Genomic DNA, 9065 nt, shown 5'->3' on the forward strand with positions numbered 1-9065 from the left:
CACAGTAGGTGCTCAGCAAGGATTCCACTTACTGCTTGTTCACTGAGCATCTGCTCCTGCCAGGCCCTATGCCAGGCTCTGCAGACAGCAACGATGTGGTCCCCTTGCCAGGGGCATTCACAGCCTGGGAAGGATACAAACACACCACAAATAACCCACCTGTGCAGAGGTGTAGACAGAGGCATGGCATATGGAGAAATCAAGGGCCTTCCTAGAGAAGCTGGACCTTACATCAGCCACCCTCTTGGCCGAGTGGAAACTTTCACTTGGCAAGTTTATTCCTGGAAAGAGGCACGGGGATTAGCATTCCCGCTGGCATCTACGTCAGTCTATGGGTCCTAAATCCTGATTTATGACGACTTCTTTCATTAGCAAAGGCTGACTTTTGATCAGTCTGTTCCCAGTTCTTCACCATGTAATTAAAGACCTTAGAACGAGTACGCAAATGGGGTGGGGTCAGAGGTCCATTTCAGGGACACCCGGATGAGGGAAGGAGAGCGCTGGCCTCAATCACTCCCTCCTTACTAAGTTTATTATGACAGACTAGAATTGTATTGCTTCTAAATTTTCCAAAATATTCAGACAGAACATATGTCTTAAAAAGCTCTTTCTTTTTCAATATCAAAACCAAAACATTCGGCCTCCCCAATAAACTCGATTTTCTTGTTTGTTACAGGGGAAACTGAGGCCCAGAGAGACCTGTTGGGCCCAAGGTCCCTTTGTGATTAGGGGTTGAGCCAGGACCAGAACTGGGGCTCCCACAGCCCAGGCCAGAACTCCACCTACCACCTCTGGGTCTCGCTCCTAGGCCCCAGGAAGGGTTACTCTTGCTGTGAGCATGCACCTTAAACAACCTCTCTCCTCTCTCCCTGACAGGTGTGTTTTCTCCGGCCTCAGCAGATGGGGGAGGATGTCCCTGCCACCTTCCCACCTTCCGAAGGCCAGGGAGCGGGACGAGGTGGCACCAAGAGACAAAAGCCGCCCGGCGCGGTCTGAGAATTGACGGAGGGTCGGTGCCATGCTGTGCTCTGTAAAGGCAGTCATTTAAGTTAATAACTGTGAATTTGGGACTGCAGTGATGCTGCCACTGTGCCTGGGCCCCCGCAGGGAGACCGCTGGGCTGAGATCTTAGCAGGCCGCCCCCCCAGAATGCCCTTTGTGGCAAGAACAACAATTGCCTGCTTGTGCTGTCTGCTCTTATCTAGTCATCAAGCCGAGGTCCTAACAGTCATCTCGCCGCATCTGTCTCAGCGTTCAGAGGGCGGGGGAGCATTTGCAGCAACCCCTGCTGGTCCCTGCAGGCCCCGGTGTGTGCGTCATTAAGACACGTCGCTGTAGTGGTCAGACACCGTGCACCTCCAGCTGTAGGCTCACACGCAATCTGCCCACTGGCAGGAGAACATCAGCAGCCAGGCTCTAAGCACAAACTCCAACCTGCAGGCTGGCGCTCAAGGCTCTATTATTCTCCAGTTGGCTTCCACCAATCCTGGCTACTCTTCCCATTATATAAAATCCCAATCCCTTCCCTTCTCTCTATATATATCCAAGCCCTCTGTCAAGTCCCAACCCATAGTCTTCCTCCACCAGGGAGCTTTCCATGAGGGCTCATTGTGTGCTTACCCAAGCTATAAGCTTCTGGGGACCTGGGGTTCTGTTTTACTTGTCGCTGAGTCCACAGGGGATAGCAGATTGCTTATCACAAGGCAGTTCTCAATACATATTTGTTGTTTCCCTCTAACTGGGACTTGGTAATTTAGATTCAAGGGAGGAATGCCGTCTGAATGCCACAGCTGAGTTCTAGGATGTCTAAAAAGAAATGTAGGCTATTCCTTCAGTTCATGACGTGTTGTAGCTCATGAATGCGGCTGTACATCAGGACTGTCTAGAATTCCCTTCCCCCTCGTCCACCTGGAGAAACCTGATCTATCCTCAATGCCTGGCGTGACCACTGCCCTCTCCGGAAGCCCTCCCTCAGTCCTCTGGGCAGACTCAACATGCCCTTCTCTTGGCTTCCAAACACACCTGGCTTTGAATTCTGTTAGGGGTTGAAGCAAGGAGATCAAACCAGTCAATCCTAAAGGAAATCAACCCTGAATACTCATTGGAAGGACTGATGCTGAAGCTGAAACTCCAATACTTTGGCCGCCTGATGCGAAGAGTCAATTCATTTGAAAAGACCCTGATGCTGGGAAAGATTGAGGGCAAGAGGAGAGGAGGGTGACAGAGCATGAGATGATTGGATGGCATCACCAATTCAATGGACATGAACTTGGGCAAACTCTGGGAGATAGTGAGGGACAGTGAGCCCTGGTGCGCTGCAGTCAATGGGGTTGCAAAGAGTCAGACACGACTTAGCGATTGAACAACAGCATGGGTTGAATTGCATTCCCTCAAAATATGCTGGAGTCTGAGCCCCCAGTACCTGTGAACGTGACCTTATTTAGAAGCAGGGTCTTTGCAGGTGATCAAGAGAAGATGAGGTCATGGTAAAATGCACACACTATATAAAATAGATAACCAACAAAGGCCTACTCTACAGCACAGGAAACTACTCAATATTGTGTAATAAGCTATAGTGGAAAAGAATCCATAAAAGAATATATATTTATACATTCATGTAACTGAATCACTGTGCCATACGCCTGAAACTACCACAACATTGTAAGTCAACTATATTTCAATAAAGATTTAATATATATACATATATATAAATATCATGCCAAAAAAAATATACGTAATTAAAGATGAGGTCACTGGGGCAGGTCCTAATCCTATATGACTGGTGTCCTTGTAAAAAGAGGAAATTTGGATAAGAGAAAGACCTGCACGGCAGGAGGACAATGTGAAGACCCAAGGAGAACGTTATCTACCAGCCAAGGAGCCCCCGAGGCTACCAGGAGCCAAGGGATCAGATTCTCTCTCACAGCCCTCAGAAATACCCAGTCCTGCTGACAATAAAAATGTATGTCTCAGCATTCAGAGTCTGGCCTTGACTTTGGCCATCCAGCCTCCATACAGTGAGACAATAAATTTCCGTGGTTTAAGCCACCGGTCTGTGGTACTTGGCCTCGGCAAGCCCCAGCAAACCAATACAAATTTCTGCCTCTGCCTCTGCCTCTTACTGGCTGGTTAACCTTAAGGCGATCTGTGTAAGTCTCTAAGTCTCAGTCTCGTTCTCTTTAAAATGGAAACAGCAAATTTAACGCAAACCCCTTTCTCTTTTCCCATCTTCATATATCCAACCTGCATTCCCAGCATCCTTTGCAGATAGGGGTGGCCAGGTGGCTGAGTCCTGGCCAGTGGATGGTGGGTGGGAGTGATAATGCCCCAGCTGACCTGCTTCACAGAGTCCTCCGCACTTGCTCTCGTGTCCCCATCTGCCAGCAGAGAATGGTGAGGCCTTGGGAGGTGGCAGAGCTATGAGAACCCCTGAGTGACTGCCAAGTGGCACAACCTGTGGAACACTGCATTATCTTTACTATTGCAGGAAAGGCTGAGGTTGCTCACAAATGCAGTTCCCACATCCTCACGAAGAGAAATACTAGTCACATAGCATGCTCATGAGGATTAGAAATACTATGGCAGGCAAGCAGTTAATAGTCAGTTTTTGATATCATCACTACTCTTTCCACCTGCTCTAACACAGAGCCTGGAATAAGTAAGGGAACAAAAAATTCCCAGTGAACTACTGTCAATTAAAGAGCACTGACATCACAAATTGATGTTATTTGGATTTTGTTTTTCTAAGCTTGTACTTGCACGCTAAGTCACTTCAGTCATGTCTGACTCTCTGCGACCCTCTGGACTGTAGCCCACCAGGCTCCTCTGTCCATGGGGATTCTCCAGACACCAATACTAGGGTGGGTTGCCTCCTCCAGGGGGCCCCCACAGGGATTGAACCCATGTCTCATGTGGCTCATGAACTGCAGGCAGATTCTTTACCACTGAGCCACTAAGGAAGCCCTTTGTAAGCTTACTCTTATTTAATTCATAAATAATTTTTGACCTATGGTTAAGGGGAAAAAGCGCTGGCATCACAAGTCCTCATCTCTAGCTTTGTCCCAAACTTTGGCAAAGGCTTAAACCTCTGGGCCTCAGTGTCCTTGCTTATAAAATGAAAGAGTCAAGTAATATTCAAAACTGCCTATATACAAGAATTCCCCGATGGTCCAGTGGTTAGGACTCCAAGTTTTCATTGCCAGGGGCTCAGGTTCAATCCCTCTCTGGGGAACTGAGATCTCACAAGTAGTATAACCAAAAAAAAATTAAATAAATAAATAATAAAATAAAATTGCCTATATGCTATAGCTCACTAGTCAGTGAACACCTGTGCTGTGCTCAGTACTTGCTAAGTCATGTCCAACTCTGCGAATCCCATGGACTGTAGCCCACCAGGCTCCTCTGTCCATGCGATTCTCCAGGCAAGAATATTAGAGTGGGTTGCCATTTCCTCCTCCAGTGGATCTTCCTGATCCAGGGATCAAAACCGCATCTCTTGCATCTCCTGAATTGGCAGGCGGATTCTTTACCACTGAGCCACCTGGAAAGTGATAGTCGCTCAGTCATCATTGTGATCCCATGGACCGTAGCCGGCCAGGCTCCTCTGTCCATGAGATTCTCCAGGCAGGAATACTGGAGTAGGCTGCCATTTCCTACCCGAGGGAAGCCCACCTGGTAAGCCCAAAATGAAAGCTTAATTTCTCCTTAATTGAAGACTCCTCATGGCAAAGAGAAGGGGAGAAACGGAAGCAGGGACAGATTTTATTTTCTTGGGCTCCAAAATCACTGTGGATGGTGACTGCAGCATGAAATTAAAAGATGCTTGCTCCTTGGAAGGAAAGCTATGACAAACCTAGACAGTGTATTAAAAAGCAGAGACATACATCATTTTGCTGACAAAGGTCTCTATCATCAAAACTATGGTTTTTCCAATAGTCATGTATGGATATGAGAGTTGGACCACAAAGAAGGCTGAGAACTGAAGAACTGATGCTTTCGAATTGTGGTGCTGGGAAGACTCTTGAGAGTCTCTTGGACTGCAAGGAGATCAAATCAATCAATCCTAAGGGAAAACAACCCTGAATATTCATTGGAAGGACTGATGCTGAAACTGAAGCTCCACTACTTTGGCCACCTGATGCAAAGAACCAACTCATTGGAAAAGACCCTAAAGCTGGGAAAGATTGAAGGCAAAAAGAGAAGAGGGCAGCAGAGGATGAGATGGTTAGACAGCATCACTGACACAATGGACGTGAATCTGAGCAAACTCTGGGAGCTAATGAAGGGCAGGGAGGCCTGGCGTGCTGCAGCCCACGGAGTCGCAAAGAGTCAGATGTGACCTAGCGACTAAACAACAGCAAAATCAAAGACTCCTCTTCGGAATCCTCTCAATACAGAGCCCTAGATAGCTTCTCCCAGTTAATCTTAGTTGTTCTCTAGATGATACACGTTAGCCATCTCTTGACCACCTGTGATGTGATTCTGGCACTGACCTGCTTTACTATCTATTCTGAGGACCAGAATCTCAGTTCCCAAACTAAAGCTTACAGGAAGAATCACATTTAGCCTTTCCTACACATCATTTTCATTTTGAATTCTGGAGGCCTGATCCTGGTGGCTAGAAATGTAACCCCAGTCACTTATGACCAGGAGCCCTTCCTCCTAGGCAAAAATGATGCAAAGGTCCCTGGGTCTTATACCAGGTATAGGCTTGGGGAGCACCTCCAGGCTTGAGCAGTTCTGCATACACATCACTGTCCCCAGCCTCAATCCCTTGGGATGTCCTACGCTCTGCCTCTGTCCCATACTGGGGTTGGAACTCTTCAGGGAGGCTAAAAACCACACAGCCAGCCATTCCTCCTGGGCTCCCTGCAGAGAGATGCAGGGCCCTACTGATTGCGCAGCTGGAAACCACTCTTTGCCCTGGTCTGGAGACGTTGGGGTTAAAGGGGTGGTTGAGGGACAGCTTCTTTTCTCTTTCCCTGTTTCCCTCAGGGCTCTCCCATCCTCCACCTCCCAGTATCACTGCTTCAGTGTTAGTCGCTCAGTCGTGTCTGACTCTTTGCGCCCACATGGACTGTAGCCCGCCAGGCTCCTCTGTCCATGGAATTCTCCAGGCAAGAATACTGGAGTGGGTTGCCATGCTCTTCTCTAGGGAATCTTCCCGACCCAGTGATCTAATCCAGGTCTCCCACATTGCAGGCAGATTCTTTACTGTCTGAACCACCAGGGAAGCCCATCACTGCCTCAAGGTAGCTTTAGAAAGAAAAGCCAGGGATGGAATTATCTTTTAGACAACTCTTTCCTCCTGGCCACTGCTACCCCTAAGGGCAGAAAGCCCAGCACTACTGCCTAATTCGAGGAGAGTAAAAATACATACATCTGGGACTAAAAACCATACACAGCCTCAACCTGAGAAATCTCCTTCCAGTAAAGGCATCAGGTGTTTTCAGGGCATGAAGGTGCTGTGAAAGCAAAGGCAGTGAAGTCTCCTAAGTGGAAGCTTTGCCTCGCAGGCTGGGTCTACCTCCCCTTAGATAGTTGGACTGGGGTCCACACTGAGCTTCATCCAGCTTCCCCCACAATGCCAGTGAGAGGCTGACCCAAACATGACACGTGGCAGCATCTAGGGCTACCAGCCCTGATGACGCGTCACTCAGGGTCCCACTCAGGTGGGAGGCGTGTCGCGAGTCATAATAAATGCCACATCTGTAGTGATTCACCTCTTCTACAAATGTCACCCTCAGCCCCGTTCCGCTATGTTCTCTGGAGAGGAAGTAGAGAGGCTCATGGCATTTTGCAGCCACTCCCAGGAAATTCCAGAGGACCCACCGAGAGGGACCCAGGTAGTCTCCAAGTCAAGTGTCTCCACAGCAGGCTGCTCAAATGTACCCCTTAGAGCCAGGACAGGCACAGGCTCTAAAACGCCCCCAGGATGTCAGCCTACATCGGAACACTGACCGTTCTCAGGCTGTGGACAGCCACGGGGCTCTCTCTGCCTTCTCTCACTGACCGTCCTCAGGCTATGGACAGCCACAGGGCTCTCTCTGCCTTCTCTCACTTAAACCTGGTCCTAGATGAGCCAGACCTGATAGCTCAGGGTTCCGAGTTGAAGTAACTGGCTTGGGCTGCTGAGTCCACGTCTTTACCTTTGAAACAGGGACTAGATTTAGGTGACAGCCCTTTCTGGGCCTGACCCTCTGAGGTTTTCTGTAAGTGACTAGTCACTAAAAGTGAGTCCATTCTTTTCAGTTGCCGGAAGTCCTCCCCATTTGGTCTCTCCAGCGCTTGTCAGCATATGACAATCTCAGTGAGACCAGTATGGAAGGCAATGTCCCTAGCCAGGAGCCAGCATTAGGCCACCATCCGTCCAGTTCTTCGGACCCACAGGCTCCTGGAGGGCTAAGTGTGGGCTAGAGGCCAACAGAGAAAAGGAGGGATTCACTGGGTTATACTGTGCCACTGTTCTCAGGGAATCACAGCATCCCAGAGCCCAACCACTGACCCAGTCTAAGGGTTTGCAGGAGTATGGAGCACAGAATGCTGGGTCAGGCTTCTTGCATTCACACCGCCTGGGAACTTACATAGAGATTCTGATTCTGTGGGCCTGGAGTGGTGCCTGGGAATCTGATTTTTCAAACCCTCAGGTGGCTCTGATGCAAGATCCTAATGTATCCTTCCCAGAGAGGAAATTTTCTGTCTTCCACATATGAGGGTATTGGCAGCCTGTGCTTGGACACCTCTCAGTCTGCCCACACCTCTGTACTTACAGCATCTTATTTTCCCTGCACATAAAAGCCCTCTCCCTTAGTAAGAATTCTATATACTGTCATTATTTGGCTCAGAGAGGGTGAGCAACTGGCCCTGGGCGGCCAGCAAAGTGCATGCAGAATCAGGACCAGAAGCAGGTCCTCCTGCCTCCCAGGTAAGGACCATCAGAATTCAACCAGCCGGGCTGGTGCGCCTGCTCTGTGCCTGGGCCCCAGCCGCCTGGCCGCCTCTGCAGCACAGGAGGCTGTTGATGCAAACTGACAGCTCCAATCCGCTGAAGGCGCCCGCTTCCAGCTCAGCCTCTAATAATAGCTCTTCCTCGGAATTCCTCCCGTCTTGGTGGGAACGGAATATTTAGACATATCAAAGATTCTTTCCCCTTCTTTCATCGAGCCAACAGTGATATGAAAGGAGTACAATGAAAAGACAGGTCTCTGTGACAAGCTTCAGAGAGCAGCCAGTTCCCTGACAGCCCTCAAGACTCCCATTGACTCTGCGCTCCTCTGATGGGAGTCAGCGTGGGTACATAATAATAACACCTTCCATGTCTGTGGTGCTATTGTGGGGTTTTCGCCAGAGTGCTTTTGCAGGCATTACCTTATTGAGCCTGCAAAGCAGGCGGGAGGCAGGCAGGGCAGGGATCCTTCTCCCTGGTTTACAAATGAGAAAATTGCTGTGCAGAGAGGTTAAGTGACTTGCCTAAGGTCACACAGCAAGTGAGTTGCTAATCGTGGAGTCCTCATAGCCAGGGACTCTGGAAGGCACTGGATCTGACATGGCCGTCCCTGGAAGATCCAAGAGGGCCTCCGCTGGTTCCCTCCCTACCCTGCACCAGGTTACACAGACCTCCTCTCAGTGCTTCCAAACCAGCCATCTTTTCAACACTTCTGGGTCTTTGCACATTTTGTTCTCTCCACTGACACAACCTCCCTGCTTCCTCTCCCCCTTTCCTATGACCAGCTTCTCCCTTTCTTTCTGCACTTGGCTCCAGTACTACTGCCTCCTCCAGGGAGCCTGCCCTGATGTCCACCTGGCTGAGCCAGGTGCCACCATCCCGGGGCATATCTGTATCATGCTGTGTCATCACCAGCAGCCTCAGTATTTCTCCCACCAAACCGTGAACCCCCTTCATCAGTTTACTCAGGCTGGCATTACAAAGTACCACAGACTGGGTGGCTTAAACAACAGAAACTTATCTTCTCATTGTTCTGGAGGCTGGAAGCCCAAGGTGCCGCTGGAGTTGGTTTCTGACGAGAGCTCTCTCATAGCTTATAGCTGACATCTCCTCCCTTCTC

This window comes from Bison bison, unplaced genomic scaffold (assembly GCF_000754665.1).
Source record: "Bison bison bison isolate TAMUID 2011002044 unplaced genomic scaffold, Bison_UMD1.0 scf7180017864029, whole genome shotgun sequence".
NCBI classification, from domain to species: domain Eukaryota; kingdom Metazoa; phylum Chordata; class Mammalia; order Artiodactyla; family Bovidae; genus Bison; species Bison bison.